A 22,272-nucleotide genomic window follows, 5' to 3' on the forward strand; every position below is an offset into this window, starting at 1 on the left:
TGGCGGAGAGCTGTTCTCCCGGCGCATGCATCCCCAGTGAATTTAAAGAAGCTCGATGTATTAATACGGTTACACTGCATCAATTTATAAGGAGCCTAGATGAACCATTTACGCGTCCTCTACAATTAGGCGACTTGTTCTTGAATGCACGGTGAGGTAAGAAGCGCGCCCGACCCCACCTTCCAGCGTTGCGCGGGCTGCACAGATCGGCTGGGAGCAGCTGAGCAGGGTTTAAGCAGAGTGGGGTCGCAGTGCCCCCCTCCAAGCAGCGGCGATAGGCATGAACTAGCCCTGATGCGAAGGCCGTAAGAAGCGAGCGCGCGCGCCAGTCGAGCCCGGCCGTGGTCAGGGTTACTTCCTCCAATTTCCGTCGTGAGGCGCCGCCCACAGGGAGGGCATAATACCCCTTGATGTTAGAAAGTAGCGACACGCTTTGATCTACGCCGCAACACCCTCGCCGGCGCGGTCAACCTCCTCTTTTTCTCCCCCTCTTTCGCGGAGGCAGCGCATCCGCCACGCTGAATGGCTGCGGCGCTCGAGACTACCCCGTCAGGTGACCCTGACGTCACGAAAACGGCGCGAAACTTGCTTTCGCGCGCCTTTAGTTTCTTCCGCTCGCCATGAGCAGTCCAAGTGGTGGTCGCCCTGCCGCTCCGAACGTGTGTTTCCCAAGTTTTTCCACCCTTTCGTAGGAATCTGAGATTCGTTCTCCGTGAAAATGCCTTGCTGCTGCGCGTTTCAATGCAGCAGCAGGCCAGAGAAAGGGCAAGCCTTATTTTATATCCCCCGAGGTGAACGGAATGTCGTGCGTCGGAAGCAGTGACTCCATAACATCGGGAGAAGGGATTTCGCCCCTTCTAAGCACGCCGTTCTTTGCGAGGTGAATGTTGCAGTTTCCCCATATTTGTAGATGAAGTTGCATGGAGATTTTAATGCTCTGCTCGTGTTTGCTCGTGGCGATGCCTGTTGAGAAGTGCCGAGATTATATGACCGTAGTTAACATTATAATGTCGTCAAAAATCACTTATGCGTAGCCATAATGACTAATGACAATATATATATAAAGCAATGAAATTGTAAGGTTTGATCAGTAACTTTATTTTTTACCTGCCTTTTCACTAAATAATATGTTTTAGCTATGTCTTCAGTACCAGACAAAAACAACAGCTTGCACGCGTGCTGTGTTAGTGCTGATTAAAGTGTGGTTTTTGTGAATTATTTCAATAAAATGTTGATTTTATCTTAACACCGAAATAACAGATATTTGTTGGTGCTAAGGACACATGCGCATGGTACTTAGTTCAACATCTGGGTGAAACCATTGCTCTGAATTCATGCAGAACTCAAGGCGCACCAGTGCAATACCTGCAGTTATAGAATGAGGGCTATAAATACAGATGGGTGTATTATTATTCATTCTGACGCGATGTTGTAGCGAATATACTCACTTACTTAAACGACATTTGTACTTTTGTGCGCTATGTATATGCGATGTGATGCGAGCTGGCGCGGTGGACTTGGCGCAACAAGCCTCAAAGTCAAACTTTAACACATTTTTTTTTCACTGAGAAGTTCGCCCCTTTCAAAATCCACCATTGCAGGACGTATGGGCTTCCATGGGAGCGTCGCTACCATGCCTACATATACCTTGGTAGCGCTGTCCATTGAGCGAGTGGTTGTAAAAGACGGGCCCAATAATCCTGCTGTCGAAAATTCCGCACCAGACATCAAAGGACGCCTGATACTAGTGGTGGGATTGTCACAGCCATTTCGGGTTCTGGTCACTCCAAGAATGGGCGTTATGGAGATTGACAAGTGCATTTCTAGAAAAGTTTTCTTCGTCCGTCCATAGGACGTTGCTATTGAAGCCTGGCTCATCGTCGTACTTGATCAAAATGCAGTTGCTGAAGTCCAGTTGGCTTTGGAAATCGTTGTCCTCAAACTTCTGGTGGAGTTGAAGAAGATACCGTTGAAGCTTCGCCTTTTTTATAATCCTCCAGACAGTTGATTTTGACACCTGTATGTCAGTACTTACGTTACGAACGCTAACGTGATGGTCCTCAACCATAAACACCAGTATGATTGTCTCCACGTTTTCACTTATAGAGGAAGTCCTCTGCCTTGTCCTGAACGTCCCCGTTTGCCTTAGGGTCTCGTAAGTCTCCATTATAGTGAATGGAGTTGATCTCCCTCCACAGTGCCAATACTCGTATCATTTTGAGGCCTTTCTCCTATTGCCGCCTGCCGCTCCCAAGTCAAGCATTATATTTACATTTTGCTAATATGTAAAGTGCGTTCTTCTCGTTTCCCAAAAGACAAAATGAACAGAGGCCGTTGTGTCAAGAGGTCTCTTTTTTGTTTGCATGCTTTCTTTCGCGACTCACTCGCGTGCCACGTCTTGATCGCGCACACAGAGTCAGCGGTGGGGATGAAGGTGTGTCGGGCTTCGACGGGACGTGGCATAAACATATCATTCGATCCACTACATTTGGGGAAGAGGAAGAATAAATAAGAAGGAAATATTTAAAAAAGAAAGAAGAGGCTCTCCAACTTTTGCTACACTGAAAAGTGAGTGTGACGCACAATATAGGCAAGTGAATAGAAATATGCCTTGAACATAGGCCGGACATGCTCGAGGTGTTTTGCGCAGGTTAGCTACCCAGTTGTGGGATAGCTAACTGGGCACGTCCTTGGTTAACCTCCCTACTTTTTTGTTTTCTTTTCTCTCTCTATCTCTCTCCCTACAGAGCGTGTAAGCCTCAGAGGAGTCAATGTGTCAGTTGGTGTCAGTCCACGACGTATGAATCCGCACGCGCACCCAAACACACACACAGGTATGCGCACGCACGCTTAAAACGTCCAGAGGCATAATTACTCTCTCTCCCTCCCTGCCGCCCCTCAAAAACCTGTGCGTGCAAACACACTGATTGACACACCCTCTGTCATTACGGTTCCAACGCCAGCGGTACTAAATCGCTTTACGGTTTAAATTTGCCGCCTCCTCTTCAAGCTATTTTGCCCTCTCCTTGGAGGTTACAAAACGATTTGCTCCTTTCTTGTGGCTTCACTTGCACTAAGATACGACTACGTGCCATATATGCATATGCTGTTAGACGGGAGTACCCTTTGGGGGCTATTGGTTGCAACCTTGTGAAACTCGGCTGCTATTTTGAAACATTATCTCCCAAAATTTGTGCCCATTCAGTTACGCTGGTGCATTGTCGTGAAGTTCCACAGAGTGCCGGAGGTGCACTGTCCAAAATTCTCGGGTATGCCAAAGACGTGTGTTCTTAAATAAATGACGGTGTCATCTGTTAGAAACGATTTCTGTCGTCATGCGGAATTTTTCATGAGTTGAGGGACAAAGGAATTATTAAAGAATGGCGCTTGGTTTTTCGTTCGTAACGCCACAAAAGAAAATCGATTCGATTTTCGTTAAAGATTATTTAACGCTTTGCCCCAATGCACTTTAGGATGGGCCACGGTAGTACTTATAAGTCTTCGTATTTTAGATGAACAAATTCTCAAATTTCAATACCCGGAACCATCATTTAACCGAAATTACGCATTAGGACTATAAGAAAAAGAGCGCTTAATTAAGCTAGGAAGTATCAACGAATGACCACTGTCAAATCAATAATAACCAATTAGCTGCACACTTCCACTTTTCTTTCGATAATATTCCCGCACCAGGGATAAATTTTCACTATCTAACCGTGAATTTGTTCTTCCAGCGGCTGTCGTGAGTAGCTCATTTAAGAGCACCGAAATTTGGAACATGAAGTTAACTGTTTCTATAACGAAATAGGGGCACAAAAACATCCAGAGATTATTTTTTTTCGAAAACTATTCGAAAAGTATTCGATACTGAATGAGCATATCGCACTATTCGAGTCGTAATCGTCACCAAGTTCAAATATTTTGGAGTAACTTTTTATTCCAACTTAAAATGGCGCAAACACGTCGACTTCATTTGCCCCAGGGCACTAAAGCTACTCGGATATTTAAAAAGAACACAAAAAACAGCAACCAAAAAATGCAAACTAGCAGCTTACAAATCCCTCGTGAGGCCCGATCTAGAATATGCATCTGCTGTCTGGTCACCTCCCTGCTTATATGATGTATCAAAGCTTGAGGCTGTGCAGAAGAAAGCTGTTAGATTTATTTGTAATCGATACGATCGCAATTTCTCCCCTTCTCTGCATGCTGGCTTGCTATCGCTTGAGCCGTTGGCACATAGGCGCACGTGTGAAAGCATTATAATGTTGCACAAAATTGTACATGCTTCTGTCATTGTCGACGTACCTGTGACATTTGTTAGCTCCTCGGCGCGTGTAACACGAACAGTCAATCCTTTGAATGTTGTTCTCTTTCGAGCTCTCCTTAGATAGCTTCAAATTTTCTTTCTTGTCATTAACCATTGAATTGTGGAATAAACTACATACTCATCTCCGAGAATTGCCACCTGAGCATATTGTGGACGAAGTTCGTTTACATGTGACATGTTGATTGTATGTTGTCTTGATGTACTTACCCACTCCTGATATGTCTCGAATCTGAGACAGCAGTATTTGTAAATAATAAAATAAATAAAAATAAATAATTGATTCCGTCTAAAAAGTCACTCTTCGCACGCCGCTACTTAAAGTATACCACAGTTTTGTGAGAAAAACATATGCAAAATCTACAAAGTTGCCAAACGGTAAATTATTATGCTGGCTTTGTTCACCTAAAGCGCTTTGAAGATTCATAAAGCATGCAGGGGTCCCCCTGCATTTCCCTCCAATAAGGCCCAATAATCGGAAAAGTTCCGTGACCCACGCGGCCCAGGCGGCTGGTAAGTAATTTGTGGAAAGTTGCCAAATTAGTCCGCATAACTGACTTTGCGTTCACGAAGTCAAGGTTTGTGAAATATTCCAGGCTCTTCGCATTGTGTTCATATTAAAGTTGTTGCTTTTTGGTCGTGATCTCGCTTCTATATCAACAGTGTATCTTGAATGTTAAAATCTGAGACCATTTCTTGCTTCGTGGGCTGCACTAGCAGTTGTGCCGATACTGGAAGAAAATGGTGATGCCACGCAGTTTCAGCAATTTCAGTGACGACCTTCCGTACTCGAACTTCGAAAGCCCTTAGTAACCGTCGTTCGCTTTCAGAGGTAAGCATGTTCCTCATTGTATTCACGTATTGTCCTCTCAACAGATAAAAATGTATACACAACGTCTTTACATTACCAGTTTCCCTATCCGCTGAGCATTCCCAAGGACGCTAAACCAACGGTATAAGGACTAAATCTATTGACATAAAATTCAAAATACAGAATTTGACATCGACGTTGACGACATAGCTTGCCTTATTGCATTCGATACTTCATTTCATCTATCAAGAATAACCCTGCTACCCAAGGCTATTCCAAGCAGCTCCCCAACCCCCTCCAGAGTGTACTCTCTGCATTACGCGTTGTAACCCGCGCACATCTTGTCGCGGATATAGGATAAACTTATCATCGGGCACAAAATAAAGGACTCGACATCGTTTTTCACTGGCTGCCTATTCACTGGTGTTATAGGATATGACCAAGTATAGATGCAGCCTCTCCATCAGCCCATGACTGTCGATTGTGTTGCTATCCCGATGTCAAAAGAGCATGCAGCGCCGTCCCTGCGCTTGCACGTGAGCTTACATTGGGCAAGAGTTCGGCCGACTTACACCGATTTTGTGCCCTGGATCCCCGCCTAAAGCCCCGCCTAAGTAAGGCTCTGCCTTCCGCACTTTTTGCCCAGGCGTGACGTAACTCTCATATATATCAACTACAGGCTTGCAGTAGCATTCGCTAATGCCTACTTCTTCCTAACCGGGATGGCCAATACGCGCGCACACACGCACAGTACACACAGATACGCATGCGGACAGACACCAACACACATTCCCACGCTCCCATGCATGCACGCATGCAAGCGCACATACAGTTGGCACACGCCGGCCCATAAATGTACGCACGCACGCACATAAATGCACGCACTTGCAAACGTGCGCATGCTCGCACATGCACACACCAATTCGCGCGCGCGCCATGTGCTAATATGGAAACACGCACACGCGCACGCAAACACACACACACACAAGCATGCGCACACACCCTCAAGGCGTCCACACGCGTAATCAGTCTCTCTCCCTCCCTGCCGCCTCCCCAAAAAACCTGTGCGTGCAAACAGACTGATTGACACTCGCTCTGTCATTATTGTTCCAACGCCAGCTGTACTAAATCGCTTTACGGTTTAAGTTTGCCGCCTCTTCTTCGAGCTATTGTGCCCTCTGCTGGGAGGTTGCAAAACGATTTGCTCCTTTCGAGTGGCTTCACCACCGGAAAATTACGACTAAGTGCGGAATATGCATATGCTGTTACACGGGAGTACCCTTTGGGGGCCATTAGTTGCAACTTTTTGAAACTCTGCTGATATTTTGAAACATATTCTCCTAAAACTTGCTCCCATTCAGTTACGCTGGTGCATTGCCGTGAAGTTCCACAGAATGCCGGAAGGGCAGTGGCCCAATTTACCGGGTATGCCAAAGAAGTGGTTCCTGAATAGATGACGGTGTCATCTGTAAGGCACGATTTCTGTCCCAATGCGGAATATATCAGGAATTGGGGAACAAAGGAATTATTAAAGATTGGCGCTTTGTTTTTTCATCCGTAACGCTACAAAAAACGATCGATTCGATTTTCATTAAACAGAACTGGGGTGCTATGCAGGATGCGCCGAGTTTGGCGAAACTCGGGATTTTCACGAGCTCTGGCGACGCCCCAAGATGAAAGAACTAATGGTAACAAGACAAAGTTTGTCCGTCGGCACGCCTCCAGTTTCATTGGTTTATCTAGATTCCCTCTGGGTGGCTATCATCCCTTGGGCGTTGCCATATGGGCGGTCGACAAACTGGGGCTCACGTGATGATACGGTCGGTGCATGGTCGTGCCTTCTTTCACTTGTTTGTCGTTCCACCGAGTGTATTACAGGCACAAGAAAGTTATGAAATAAATGCATTCAGTACAATATTATTAGTCACACTAAGGTGGGTTATAAGCATGTTAAAGATTACTAGGTGTACACTGAATGTGTATTAGACTAATTCGCAGTTTAATACGTTTCGTGTTATACCACGAGGGGACGCTCGCCCTCTTTTTTTTTTCTCTGAATTGGATTGGCGCGGCTCGCTACGTGCTTGCGCTAGCATTTCCGAGCACAGATTGGTGTGCGCCTGGTTTTCACACTAGGCTTTAAACAGATCGCTCGTCGCTCGCGCGAAAGTAAGGCTGCGAGACGAAGTGAGCGTCGGCTAGCGCAGAAGTGGTTTGCCGCGCGCTTACCGTGTTAGCACTCAGGAATGCCGGAAAGCACTCATACAAGGGTCAGAAGCATACGCTTTATTTTCTTTTACTTTATGATGCACCTTCATACTGGATAGCGCCGAGCGATGGCTTCTAACAACCGCAAGAAAGAAAGAATTTTATACTGGGTAGCCCGAGCGATCCGTGGGTTCTAACAAACGCAAGTGCCACCATATCCATCTCAGGTGGGACTCCAGCATCGGTGCATTTGCCGTGTACCCACCGCTGACGAGGTGGCGCTTCACTTTTTTTTTACAGTAACTTTCCATTCTTTGCCTGTGAACGCCCGTGATGGGGTCCGCAAAGTTCACGCTGTGGTTGACTTCCTCCTAATGCAGATTGATACATAGCCCCATTAGCATCCACTAAATTTGGGATACAGTTGTATGCGGCCAATTAGTCAATATTAATGGTCCCCGGTTGAACATTGGCTGTAATAATGGCTCCTAATGTCGCCGCCATTCGTCGGTCGACCTTGAAAAGTCACAGCACCCCTTTGGTCGCGCAGAACATGCCGAAGACCCATGGGCCACCATCTTTAACACCGCCGTAATTTTGGCGGCTCGGCTGAACGTTGTCGCCCGTCATTAGGCGGCCTCGATTGTACATTTGCTCGCCGCGAAGAAGGCACTCGTCAATTTGCGCTATCTTCCCGGGGCCACTGAGTGGACGTCGCGCCAGCAGCTCGTCCCTCGCGACCTCACGGGGGTTGTTCCACCAGTCGGCGATGGCGTGTTCCGATAGAGGAAACAAGTCGCCGGTCATGTCCTTCAACAGCCATATGTCTATGCTTTTGCTCATGTAGTGCATGAGCCAATAATTTGTCGCCTGGAGAGGTGGTCGTTCGGACGGCCGAGGCAGTCCGTGTTGGCGAAGTAACTTCCTTCACCTCTCTGCCCGTGCCGTGCAGCCGTACCGTGTAACTACGAAAACTGCTTTCAACACCTGTTTCACCGGAGGGCAGCCCGGCGTCCATTCTGAGTCTTCCTATGTAATGTGATCACTTCGCCTGGGCAGGTTGGTTGGTCCGGGTGGAACTCCAGGTGTTCGCAGGTGCCCCAGTACTCCGATGACGCCGCCGGACCTGGCCTGGGGCTGGGGAGCGGTGGACGAACAGCGCTTGAAGCTGGAGAGAGCCGAAGCGATCGCACGAACTTTTCCTCCGCAGCCTAGTCACACCAGTCAGTGCTCGGAAAGCATAGGCGAAGACGAGGGCATTCGCCTAACTCGTCACACAGCCAGGGCACTGACGTTTTGTAAAGGCAAAAATGACGCTGAAACTCTACGTCGGTCATGTAGGTGAACTGGTCCAGACGGTCATATTGACGCTTGCTGCCGCTGGATGGGATGACACAGGCTGCTGCTGCCGCCGCCATGTTCCCGAGTTCAACTCGAGGGGGCTTTCGCGATGTACGAGTTTCGCACGAGTTCGCCTGTCAATCAAAATCATAGATCACGCCCCACGCGAGGCATGTAACTTGTGTGTGCGCCCACCACGTTTGGGCCACGCCCAACTTATTTTTCGGCAACAGCGACGTGGTGCGGAACGGAGAGGCATCAACAATCTTGACCGCCGAAATAACACACGCAAAACGCACTGTTATCGGTGATGTACTGAGCAGCACTATCAAAACAAAGCGTCGACTTTCACTGGCTTATGCATATGTCTTCTTGCGCTGTCATGGCCTCACAACACTGTTTCATTGCTTGCATTGTGGCGATGTAGAGCATAGGAAAAATTATCGGCACGCCACTGTAACTGCTTGCAAGGCCTCGATGCGCCGTGGTGGACGACGATGCTGAGCAGTGCGTAGTGTTTTCCAACGACAACGTATTGCAGCTGTCGTTTGAGATGGCTGCTCTGTCATCGGTGATGTATCAGAGCCGCAGTGTCACAAACACGGTCAGCGTCGAGAAACGCTCGCTTTTCTAGACCCAGTGCGATGGCATTTCTTCATCGCAAGCATGGCACACTAAACAGTTGCAACACCTTCCTGCGTTCGAAGTCCAACTTTCTCACTGCACACAACAGCCCTCACCCGGCAAAATGCGATTGCTGCGCTGTCGTTGCGATATCCATCTGCGATCGCTGTTAGCTCAGCAGCAGAGGCAATCGGCAAGCACATTGGAGTGAACAAAACACTCAAATCCTGCGTACATGCGCACGGAGGCACCTTCACTGGGCAAGCGATAGCAAGCAATGTATTGTGTCGCTGGGCAGCACTCTCTTCATCGCAACGCATCGCGGAGGCTTCGCGCACGCAGATAAACTGCCGCATGTTCACTGTGCTGCGTCACTACGGACCCTAGAATACCGCACAGCCATTTTGAAGGGACAGGCTACAGCCGTTGCTCCCGTCTCTATGGCTAGAGTGTCGTTTCAGTTGGTAAAGCGGCGGCCTTAATAGCCGCCTCAGTGAAGCACCTGCGATGAACAGTCATGCGGCAGCGCTGCGTTGCCATTCCCCTAATAGCCAGGGAATGGACAGATCATTGTCATGACTGACTTAATCGAACATAGCGCTGCAGCGCCTCTGGCGACTGGTCACCCTATGAACTCCCTCGTGCGTGCGACCCTCTAGAATGTATCCGCTTGTAAGCTTTCACCTCACTGTCGCCATTCGCGGCAAAAAAGTGCAAAATTGATTAATTCGGTCTATCTCCGTTTGTCATCGCAAATTTATAGCATTCAAAACGAAAAACTGATACTTTAAGAAATAAAATGTTTGTTATTTTATTTGTTGTAGCTTAACGTATTCGATTGAGGGAAAGTGTAGGTGCAAGAATGCACCGCATGTGCCCCGTTCGCATTCGAAGGAGGATAGACAGATAATGCCCGAAAGAGGAGGCACGCCCTTGACGCGCCCGAGAAAGGCGTGGCAAACGGCTCACGGCAAGTGTGCAGATAGACAGCGGGACAGTGACGGTATTGCTAAATTGCGATAATACGTTGATAACAATACGCGGCGCTGGCGCGTTTTGTTGCGCAGTCTTCTGTGCTTGAAGCGCGGAAGCACTGTGCCGCGCAGGGTGCGCTCATGCTGTCATACGCGGCTTTATCTCGACATTTCTTTTAGCCTGCTGTTTGTGCACGTTCCCTGCTATCTCCGTTCACTGACTGCCATCGAGCAACCCTTATGAAAATGAACAATGAGTTTCTGATTAGGACCTGATGCATTTCTAATGTGTCATCAGACAGGCATTAGAAATGCATCGTCTAATGTTGTTTAGCATTACAAGTACATCAGAAACTCGAATGACAATGCACCTTAAGGTTTCTAATGAAAAAAGTAGACAGCTTTTTTTTTGTTATTTCTAATGTCAAAGCACATTACATAAAAATGTGTATGACGCCAACTCGCGCATTTTTTTTTCTTTTACAGCAAAACTGTCTATGGTTACGATGTAGAAAAAAATATATCCGAGATGTTGACAAAAAACAAGTGGGCCGACCCTGGTGATAGTGCAGAAAGGGTCCAAGCTCCATGGCACGAACATTGTACGATAATTATTTTTGATAGTTCATTGAACAACCAATAGATAAGAAATGAGTATTCCACATTTCATATCAAGTTTTTTTTTTTTTTACAAGAGTACAAGAGCTATTCTTGTTGACATAGGACACATGGAAGCTGCAGAGACATTGCTTTTTCGAGGAATCTGCGTGCGTCGCACGATACATAAACATAGAAGGCACGGACGACAGGCGCGCATCCCATGCTCATTAAGCACACAAACACGAAAGCAAGATTCGGACGACACGGGTGTAACCTGCGCCACACGAGCGAGGGAATATCGTAGCTTTGATGCTTTCCGACAGTTACAACGCGCACTGAAACATCGCACACTGCACATGTGTACCTCAGAGATCGTTCCAACAATTTCTGGGGCTAAAGTTGACGTTAACGACATCAGGAAGTTATCTAGAAGGAAGGTGGTACACAAATCATTCAAATCACGCCCCAGCGATGGCTTTCAAAGGACAACATAACTCCAATCTCTAAGGCCATGCTTTTGCTGGCTGCAGACGGCAGAAGCAATTCAAAATTTAAAATACATCATAAAATTTCTTTCTACGATAAACTATAGCGTAAAATACGGAGTGTTCGGTGGTTTGTTTTATCTCGCAACATATATACGTAGCTGGGCGCAACACGACACAAAATACGAGTTTACTGGTTAATATATTTGGCATCACGGAGGCCACAACAACCTCACAAGTACGCAGGTGGCGCTGTTGTTTTTCCTGCGTCTTCAACGTGCCGGTCGCATGCCGTTCGTTTGTGTGAGCTGCTTGATCGTGTGGTTTTGTGTTTGCTTTAATGAAATGGGACGTAGTTAGCGTGCACAAAAGTGCCAGAAGATACCTTGTGTTTCGTTGCAAACTCGCCGTATGCGTGGCGCGCGAGGCAAACATGGACCAACGATTTTTGTGCCGTGGCCTTTGTGTCGGGTTGTCGTGCAAAGTTGGGTGGACATCGCAAAGAAATCATTCCTATTGGTAGCGTGCCTCAGATCGTCCACTACGCAGCGGCATGTATGCTGGGAGTAACATCGTCGACGCAGCACCGGCAACTTGGAGAGCGTCGTGCCATTGAAAAGGTAAGCAATCGTGCTTGCTAACTACACGTGTTGTGCGTACTCATCGTGTGTGCATAGGGTGCCTTGCGAACGTAGGAAACAACAGTGACGCCTGTGCTTATGCATGTTGCGTGCTGGTTGTCAGAATTTAGTTTTGCAAATGTATGTATGAAGTGTATGTGTACCTGAAAGTATGATCTCGGTATGATCTCGGCCTCGATGTGCAATTGAATATCCTGATGAGCGTTTTCTTACGATGAGGGGGGGGGGGGAGAAGACATTACGTTCTGAAATAATCGTGGTCATCATGTGCACCTGTACGTGCGCTCCCGCTTTTCTGCTGAAGTTGCATTTAACGACCCATCAGTCTCTTCACTAATACTTACTGCAATTACGTTTCTTCGCTTATAAACTCTTCAACGTAGTAAATAATATGTGCTTACCAGGTTTTCGGTTTACGAGCAGTTTTAGGGGAAAGTAAGCAGTCACAGCTTGCCATATTAGTAGAGCTGTCTTTTCAAGACAAGGGATCTTTCCATAACTTTGACGTATCTAAACATGATAGGGGAAAGTTGCTTAAACCAAGTCATGAAAGCAAACCCTAGAATTGTTATGTAAACAAACATATCTTTAATGTGCTGCTGCGTGCGTCTTCAAAATTTTACTTTGATGAAGGGGTCCCTATTATCATAACATTCATCAGTGACTCGACCTTGTGCTCTGTTGCCACCTTGCATGTGTTCACAATATGACAGTTTTATTGTGCCAGTGCTATATATGTTGACACAGAATTCATTTTGTAGTGGTGAGGCCGTGACCCACAGCAGTGTCCACATGATGGCAGGGAACCTGTGGCCCTGGCTACAGCAGCACAGCGTGTAATCTGGATGTCACGTCAGGTATGTATGAAGTGTATGTGTACCTGAAAGTATGATCTCGGTATGATTTGTGTGTAAGCTAACAGACATATTACATAACGGAGCACTAAATAGGCTAAATATTTATGCAAGTATATTAAACTTGCTGCTTGTTTGTGTTCGTAACATTATGCACAAATTATCGTGTTCTATATAAAACTAAACGTAACATGTCCTGATGTTGAGTATTTTTTTTTCTCTCTTTGATCACTTGACTGCAAATTAAGTTTTATTTTTGCTTTGCGTACAGTATATTTTACTTCTTATTTTGGTTTTATTGTTTTGAAACTGTTTCCGATGCTGTAGCTTTTATTTCTGTATTTTTTTCTCTTTTTATGCTACACGCATGTGCAGTTTTTGTGCATGTTTGTATTCGAAGTGTAGTGTGTCAAATATGCCACAGGTCTAAGCATACAGCGTGCATACCTTTGTTTAACATTGCTATTTACAATTGCCACTGGTATATATTTACAATAATTGCCACTGGCAAATACACATTTGATGAGCTTGAATTTCTCTGAAACTGAAATATGAAGGTGCAGCCGGTGTGACAGCTGAAGTACTCCAGCAATGTCAAAGCTAGCTTGCACCCACTATTACTACAGTATGCCGACGGATACCCATCACTGTATTTGTACATTTTCTGAGAACCACCCGTGTCCACTAGGTCAAATTTGTAGTGTCCTTTTGAGCATGCCGGTCAGTTCATTTAACTTTTCAGGACAAAATTTACACAGGCAGGCTGCAGAGGCCAGTGGGGCCCTGGACTGAGGGCTTTGAACACCGCTCCTTAACACATTTTCCAGTCAAATGAAGTTTCTATATATGTATACACAGGGAGGGGAAGGGAAATATACAACTTGACCTCGGCTAACAACTGGCATTTTGATGGAAGGATTAAATAAAGTAAGACTGGATGTGTGCTTGCATTAAAACAGTATTTGCATAGAAAAAAGTAAGCAGACATAGACTAATTTCTATCCCTTTTTATCTACGAAGGATGGCCTTTTTCAAGCATTAATAATGGGTCTGGCTCACACATGCGTTATTTATGCGGTATGCCTCACTGATTTCTCGTGTCAATTTTCCACTGTGGGTGACAATAGGTGAACGATCTTATCTGGCCTGAAGTCCTATGGCGGCAATGCACGACCGCATTGGGGAGGCTGAGGTTCAGGGCAAGAGCCTTTATGGAAAGGGCAGTAACAGGCACAAGAAGGACCCAGTGAAGGAGGGATTGGATCCAGTTCATCTGAATGCTGTAATTGGTATGTATTATTTTCATTGTGAAGACTGAATAATATTGCATGGGAAAGTTGCACTTTTGGGCAGTGTAGCGTACTTTCATAATTTCTGTAGATGAGGCTCACAAGCAGAAATCACCTTTGCACTCTCATGAAGGAAAGCCACCATTTGTGTGGGTCATTCCACGCCAACTGTCCCAAAATCATCAGCCCTTGCTAAATTGTCGAGTTGCCATGGTCCATTGATCCTTGGCGAAGTCCTGAACGAGCACCCCTTCCCTAACTGGTTGTGTTTGTGAGAACTGTCGAAGCAGACATGGCTCACTGATAGCTATTTGTAATGATACATTTTTCTTTCTATCATGTGTGGGCAGCTGATGGTGAATAAAAAATGTTTATGGCGGAAATTTTGTCATCGCAGCATTTGTTGTAGTGTGGTGCGGCTGTAACTAGCTTTAATATTCGTGATGTATACGCACAATTTTACCTGAGCTGCCTCAGTGCACACAATGTGCAGGAATGAGGATTTTAATGTATTCCTTATGAACCATCCCACCTCTATTTGGAATGATATGCCTCTCTACACTCAGCAGTAATTTTAATTATTCGAAATAAACAGCCCTGGTGTTTCTTGCAGAAATCTGGAATAGTTGGATGCAATGACTTAAACAGTTGTGTGGGAAAATGTGTGTTGATGTTTGTTGTATACATCTCTTTGAGTGTTCATACAAAAGAGCGTGCTGGCAAGACCAAGTGTAGCCAAACCGCAATATTGCATTCTATAACTGCATAGTTGTGCCCTCAATTTTGGTGGAGTGACTCTCCTGCATTTTAGCGCAGTGCACATCAATCGAGTTTCTTAACTTAAAGATTTCTTTTGCTTAAAACAAAAAGTACCTTTCTTAAATTTCTTATTCAAATAGTCTTGTCATTCTCTGTGATGATTGCCATAAGCTCGAGGACAAAAATTACGGCGCGAAGCAGACGAGGACGAGGTTAGACAAAGAATGACATATAGGGGCACCAACATCCAGCTGTTTATTCGGCAGAAAACACGCTGTGTTATACATCACACTGTGCAAAGTAGTCATAGTAAAGATAAACGAATAGGAGTGAAGGGATCCAACAAGGGCTCGTGAGGCAGTGATCATCACAGTAGAGAGGAATGCAAAGGTAACAGCAGGAACCTAAACTGAACTATCAGGCAAGCGCATAGGAACACGAGTCCATTACAGGCTCAAATCACACAACCAGAGCACCTGCAGTGCCCGCCCGTGTTGCTGTTGACCACCAACCAGTGCTCTTGCACGATCGTTGAAGCATCGTCCTATTTGTCCAATACACATGCTGGTGGTCAACAGCAACACGGGCGGGCACTGCAGGTGCTGTGGTTGTGTGCCACAACTGGAGCAAATGCCCTTTCCAAGGAAAGCAAGAAACCGCACTGAAATGGAAATAATCGAGGCGTTCTTAATAAATAGAGCAGGCAGTCAGTGTGTTATCACGCAGTCAATAATATTAAGTGACAAAGAATTGTCGTTCTTAATGATAGCCTGTAATCACCGCCAAGATTAGAACATGCAGCTGTCGTGTTTGTATGCCACTTGATTTGAGCCTGTAATGGACGCGTGTTCCTATGTGCTTGCCTGACGGTTCAGTTTAGGTCCCTGCTGTAACCTTTGCATTCCTCTCTACTGTGATGATCACTGCCTCACGAGCACTTGTTGGATCCCTTCACTCCTGTTCGTTTATTTTTACTATGATTACTTTGGACGGTGTCATGTATAAAACGGCGTGTTTTCTGCCGAATAAACAGTTGGAAGTTGGCGCCTGTAATGTCATTTCTTGTCTAACTTCGTCCTCGTCTGCTTAGCACAGTACTTTTTGTCCTGAAGTCATGAACCAAGTAGCTGCTACAGTGCTCTATTAGCACCTAAACTTTGGTAAGAATACTACTATATTTATATACAGGGTGTTTTATTTTAGCTGCATCAAATTAAAAACAATGCCTGTGGCAGATAACACAGTTCTAATCCTTGATCTAAACTACTCGATGAGGTGGTCATTACTTACGTAAGAAATCAAAATGCTTAATTGAATATTTAACCAAATTACAATAAATAACTTTAATTAATTATTTACGGCACATATCTTAATCTACAAACTGTAGCTAATGAGTTTCCAAGGTGTATCCACTTCGAACAAATTTTCTGGGCTGCGCTAGTTTCAAGATATTAACTTTCAAAGTGTCTGACGAAATGCATTTGTGTTCCAGTTACTTTTGTGCTTCAATGCAGAAAACAGCGTTTTCTTTAAAAAGTTAACTGGAATGCCCATTCATTTCGTCGGACACTTTGAAAATTATCTCGAAACTGGTTCAGTCCCAAAAATTCGTTCCAAGTGGATCGACTTGCGAACCTGCGGGCTGTAATTCGTATATAGAAATATGTGCTGTATTGGAATTAATTAAAATGTTAATTAGCATAATTATTTTAATTTTTTAATTAGGTATTTTGATTTCTCATGGAAGTAATGGCTGTCTAATTGAGTAGTTTAGGTCAAAGATTGGAATTGTGCTATCTGCCAATTTTGGTGCAGCTAAATTAAACACTGTATAGCGCATTGTTTACTGGGGCCTATGCAAAATATTGTTCGTAAAGAAATGAAATTTTAGCTATACATTTTTCTGTAAATAGTGTCTAGAAAGGTGCTGCAATTTTATAATTATTTGCTAGTTAATGTTAGCAATGACCAAAATAAGTGCACAGTAAGTAGAAAAGTGTAAATGTAATTAGAACAGCATTACAATACATTTTTTTAAAAAAGGTGTAATTTACAACACACTTCATGTGTGCACATCCACTCAATTAGCTCGTATTGCACGCTACTATCCATTGCTGTGCCTCTTGGTCCATTATCGCACACCCCTTGCTTTTTCAGGGCTGCGCAAGTGGACCCACACACACAGTGGCTATACACGCACCTGGTCATTCACAAACATATGCACACACTAGCAGGTCGTTCGGGAATTTTGCCATGCGCCATTCCTCTTCCCGTTAAGGCACTCCGCACGTCTGACCACCAGGAGACACACTCTCGCTACCTTCGTGTGCACAGCCATAAATAATGGCGGCACCATGCATCTGACATTGGTTGAAGTTCAGCATCTGTTCGTTCACGTTCCACCAAATGATATAGAAAGTTAGTATTGTTCTGCTAGTGTGCTACAATGCTATGCTAAATTTTCATCTTGTTTCTTGCAGGTTACATCCTCCAGCAAGTTCAGGACGACAAATGTGCAGCTCAAAAGCAGCCTGTCCTCCATGCTAAGCAGGGAGATTAAGTAGCCTGGAAAGCAGGTGGTCCTGTAAATACAGGGTGTTTTTTTTTATCTGCACCAAATTTTTAAAATTAGAAAAATATATACCTTGGTCACGTTAGCTTTACCATTCGAGTGTACGGATTGGCGGCCTCTAGATACAGAGCAATTTAGTCACTTAAGTGTGTAATTAGTGAAGTTAAGCTAATTAACTTTCTAATTATCAACTATAGGTGGCTACAGCAAATGAGTACTTTGGGGCCCGTCGTCGACACTACCTATCCCAACGATGAAATTTTGAATAGCGGAGTTCATGTGGGAGCTACACGAGCAATTAGTTCCCTTTGGCAAGCTTCTTGAAACCGAATTAGGCCGCAAAAAGAGCGTCTGTGTCGTCGATGTCACCGCCCCCCTGCCTTTCGTAACATCTCCGAGGTAAGCGCCAGTCCGGCCCCGCGAGCAGCTTGCATTATTTCCTTGCTATCTGCGGCGTTCGCAGTCGACGCTACAGACTGATATGATGCCGTGCCTGCAGTATCTAAAAGCCCAATTTAAGGAGCAGGGTTGGCGCTACAGCGCAACATGATGCCCAACAGAATGACGAAGTAAATTTGGTGGCCCACCGTCATTGAAGCGCTGGGCCACCGCTGCAGACAGACAGGAAATAATGCAAGCTGCTTGTTGAGCTGGACCGGCGGAGACGGGACGAAAGGGGGGGGGGGGGCGACGACACAGACGCTCTTTTTGCGGCCAGTTTCAGTTTCAAGGAGCCTGCCAAGGGGAACTAATTGTTCGCATAGCTTCCACATGAACTCCGCTATTCAAAATTTGACTGTTGGGATAGGTAGTACTCATTTGTACTCAGTACTCATTTGCTGTAGCTACCTATTGTTGATAATTAGAAAATTAATTAGTGTAACTTCGGTAATTATGCATGTAAGTGCTGAAATTGCTATGTATCTAGAGGCTGCCAATCCGTACACTTGAATGGTAAAGATAACGTGACCAAGATTCACATCTTTCTAATTTCAAAAATTTAGTCCAACTAAAGAAAACACCCCGTATGTGCTATCTAGTCATGTTTGCGATTTCTATGTCAGCACATTCTTAAATAAATATGAACCAACTCAACTATATATACATCTGCTCATTTATTACCCTGTTTAATTTATAGCTGGCTCAACAGTGCAGCATTTGTATCCAAATGCCTGCATTGCTAGGCATCCAAGATTGATGGGCATGGGTAGACTTGCATATATAGAACGATGGATAGCCACTCACTTGCCAGAAATGGTCTGCTGGAGTTTACATTACAACTCTTTGTAGTGACCATACTTTCATGTTGATAATTTGTGCCATGCAAATTGAGGAATGTTAATGTAGTACATAGAAAGCCAAGTGTGCAGGCATTCAGAAGGGTTACTAATGCACTGTGTTAGAATAGCAATGAACCAAAAAAAAATCTATTGACCTGTGTACTGCAAACATTCGCTTGCATGACCAGCAATAGAGATATCTGCATTGCGGCCTTTAATGTCAACCTAATGTTAACTGTTCAATTGCATGTCATTAGGAAACGCATCAGAAGCGCATGCGTCAGGTGCACATCAGAAACTCGTACGTCAGATGCACATCAGAAACTCATGCGTCAGGTGCACATCAGAAACTCATGCGTCAGGTGCACATCAGAAACTCATGCATCAGGTACTCTATAGAAATACGGTGGCCAATTTGTAATAGACTCACATTAGGAATGCATCAGAAAGCGCATTAGACAGTCATTAGCCACTCAAATGATTCTGTTGCATAAAGACATCAGCCTCTCTATAGAAAGACATTAAATTTTTTCATAAGGGAATCTCGGGTAAAACTCGTGCGAACGAGAAACTCGGCGCATCCTGCATAGCACCCCTGGAGAAACTCGGCGCATCCTGCATAGCACCCCTGGGGTGCTATGCAGGATGTGCCGAGTTTGGCGAAACTCGGGATTTTCACGAGCTCTGGCGACGCCCCCAAGATGAAAGAACTAATGGTAACAAGACAAAGTTTGTCCGTCGGCTCGCCTCCAGTTTCATTGGTTTATCTAGATTCCCTCTGGGTGGCTATCATCTATTGGCCGTTGCCATATGGGCTGTCGACAAACTGGGGCTCACGCGATTATACGGTCGGTGCATGGTCGTGCCTTCTTTCACTTGTTTGTCGTTCCACCGAGTGCATTACATGCACAAGCAATTTATGAAATAAATGCATTCAGTACAATATTATTAGTCACATTAACGTGGGTTATAAGCATTTTAAAGATTACAAGGTGTACACTGAATGTGTATTAGACTAATTCGTAGTTTAATACGTTTCGTGTTATACCTCAAGGGGACGCTCGGCCTGTCTTTTTTTTTTTTTGATTGGATTGGATTGGCGCGGCTCGCTACGTGCTTGCGCTAGCATTTCCGAGCACGGATTGGTGTGCGCCTGGTTTTCACACTAGGTTTAAACAGATCGCTTGTTGCTCGCGCCAAAGTAAGGCTGCGAGACGAAGTGAGCGTCGGCTAGCGCAGAAGTGGTTTGCCGCGCGCTTACCGTGTAAGCACTCAGGGATGCCGGAAAGAACTCATACAAGGGTGAGAAAAATACGCTTTATTTTCTTTTACTTTATGATGTACCTTCATACTGGATAGCGCCGAGCGATGGCTTCTAACAACCGCAGGAAAGAGACAATTTTTATACTGGGTAGCCCGAGCGATACACTGTAAAATAATTTACACCCCTAAAAGTAAAAAAGGGTGTACATGTGTCTATAACTCACACCCTTAGGGTGTTACTTATATAACTCACACCCTAAGGGTGTGAGTTATAAACACATTTACACCCTTTTTCACTTTTAGGGGTGTAAATTATTTTAAAGTGTACGTGGCTTCTAACAAACGCAAGAAAGGGTCTTTGCAGTGCACGTGGCCGTTGAGTGCCACCACATCCATCTCAGGTGGGACTACAGCATTGGTGCAGTTGCCCTGTACCCACCGCTGACGAGGTGGCGCTTCACTTTTTTTTACAATAACTTTATATTCTTTGCGTGTGAACGCCCGTGACGGGGTCAACAAAGTTCACGCTGTGGTTGACTGTCTCCTAATACAGATTGATGCATAGCCCCATTAGCATCCACTAAATTTGGGATACAGTTGTATGCGGCCAATAAGTCAATAATATTGGTACCCGGTTGAACATTGGCTGCAATAATGGCGCCTAGTGTCGCCGCCTTTCGTCGGTCGACCTTGAAAAGTCGCAGCACCCTTTTGGTCGCGCAGAACATGCCGAAGACCCATGGCACCGCCGTAATTTTGGCGGCTCGGTGGAATGTTGTCGTCCGTCATCCTCCATTGCACTTTTGCTCGCCGCGAAGAAGGCAGTCGTCAATTTGCGCTATCTTCCCGGGGCCACTGAGTGGAGGTCGCGCCAGCAGCTCGTCCCTCGCGACCTCATGGGTGTAGTTCCTCCAGTCGGCGAGGGCGTGTTCCGATAGAGAAAACAAGTCGCCGGTCATCTCCTTCAACAGCCATATGTCTACGCTTTTGCTCACGTAGTACGCGAGCCAAATAATTTGCCGCCTGGAGAGGTGGTCGTTCGGACGGCCGAGGCGGTCTGTGTTGGCGGAGTAACTTCCTTCACCTCTCTGCCCGTGCCGTGCAGCGGTACCGTGTAACTGCGAAAACTGCTTTCGCCACCTGTTTCACCGGAAGGCAGCCCGGCGTCCATTTTGAGTCTTCCTATATAATGTGACCACTTCGCCTTCGCAGGTTGGTTGGTCCGGGTTGAACCGCAGGTGCTCGCAGGTGCCCCAGTACTCCGATGACGCCGCCGGACCTGGCGTGGGGCTGGGGCACGGTGGACGAACAGCGCTTGAAGCTGGAGAGAGCCGAAGCGATCGCATGACCTTTTCCTCCGCAGCCTAGTCACACCAGTCTGTTCTCGGAAAGCATAGGCGAAGACGAGGGCCTTCGCCTAACTCGTCACACAGCCACCGCACTGACGTTTTGGAAAGGCAAAAATGACACTGAAACTCTACGTCGATCATGTAGGTGAAAGGATCCAGACGGTCATATTGACGCTTGCTGCCGCTGGATGCGATGACACAGGCTGCTGCTGCCGCCGCCATGTTCCCGAGTTCAACTCGAGGGGGCTTTCGCGATGTACGAGTTTCGCACGAGTTCGCCTGTCAATCAAAACCATAGGTCACGCTCCACGCAAAGCATGTAACTTGTCCGCACGCCCACCACGTTTGGGCCACCCTCAACTTATTTTTCGGCAACAGTGACGTGGTGCGGAACGGACAGGCATCAACAATCTTGACCGCCGAAATAACACACGCAAAACGCACTGTTATCGGTGATGTACTGAGCACCACTATCAAAAACAAAGCGTCGACTTTCGCTGGCTTATGCATGTATCTTCTTGCGCTGTCATGGACCCACAACACTGTTTCATTGCTTTCATTGTGGCCATGTAGCGCATAGGAAATAATTATCGGCACGCCACTGTAGCTGCTTGCAAGGCGTCGATGCGCCGTGGTGGACGACGATGCTGAACAGTGCGTAGTGTTTTCCAACGACAACTTATCGCAGCCGTCGTTTGAGATGGCTTCTCTGTCATCGGTGATGTATCAGCGCCGCACTGTCGCAAACACGGTCAGCGTCGAGAAACGCTCGCTTTTCTAGACCCAGTGCGATGGCATTTCTTCATCACAAGCACGGCACACTAAACAGTTGCAACAGCTTCCTGCGTTCGAAGTCTCATTTCCTAACTCCACACAAGAGCCCTCACCCGCCAAAATG

General features: G+C 45.9%; 1 long non-coding RNA gene across 2 annotated transcripts; it reads left to right on the top strand.

Moving 5' to 3' along the window:
• Positions 1–10,779: 10,779 nt before the first annotated feature.
• On the top strand, positions 10,780–18,114 carry LOC119455447 (uncharacterized). 2 transcript variants are annotated; one of them, XR_005192946.2, is made up of 5 exons: positions 10,780–11,987; positions 12,770–12,865; positions 13,990–14,151; positions 17,068–17,328; positions 17,391–18,114. It is a non-coding gene; the product is annotated as an uncharacterized LOC119455447 (long non-coding RNA). The 2 variants fall into 2 exon arrangements; XR_005192947.2 differs by lacking the exon at positions 17,068–17,328 and having other exon boundaries at positions 10,991–11,987.
• The last annotated feature ends 4,158 nt before the right edge of the window (positions 18,115–22,272 follow it).

The sequence above is a fragment of the Dermacentor silvarum genome, chromosome 1, assembly GCF_013339745.2.
Source record: "Dermacentor silvarum isolate Dsil-2018 chromosome 1, BIME_Dsil_1.4, whole genome shotgun sequence".
In the NCBI taxonomy this organism is placed as follows: Eukaryota; Metazoa; Arthropoda; class Arachnida; order Ixodida; family Ixodidae; genus Dermacentor; species Dermacentor silvarum.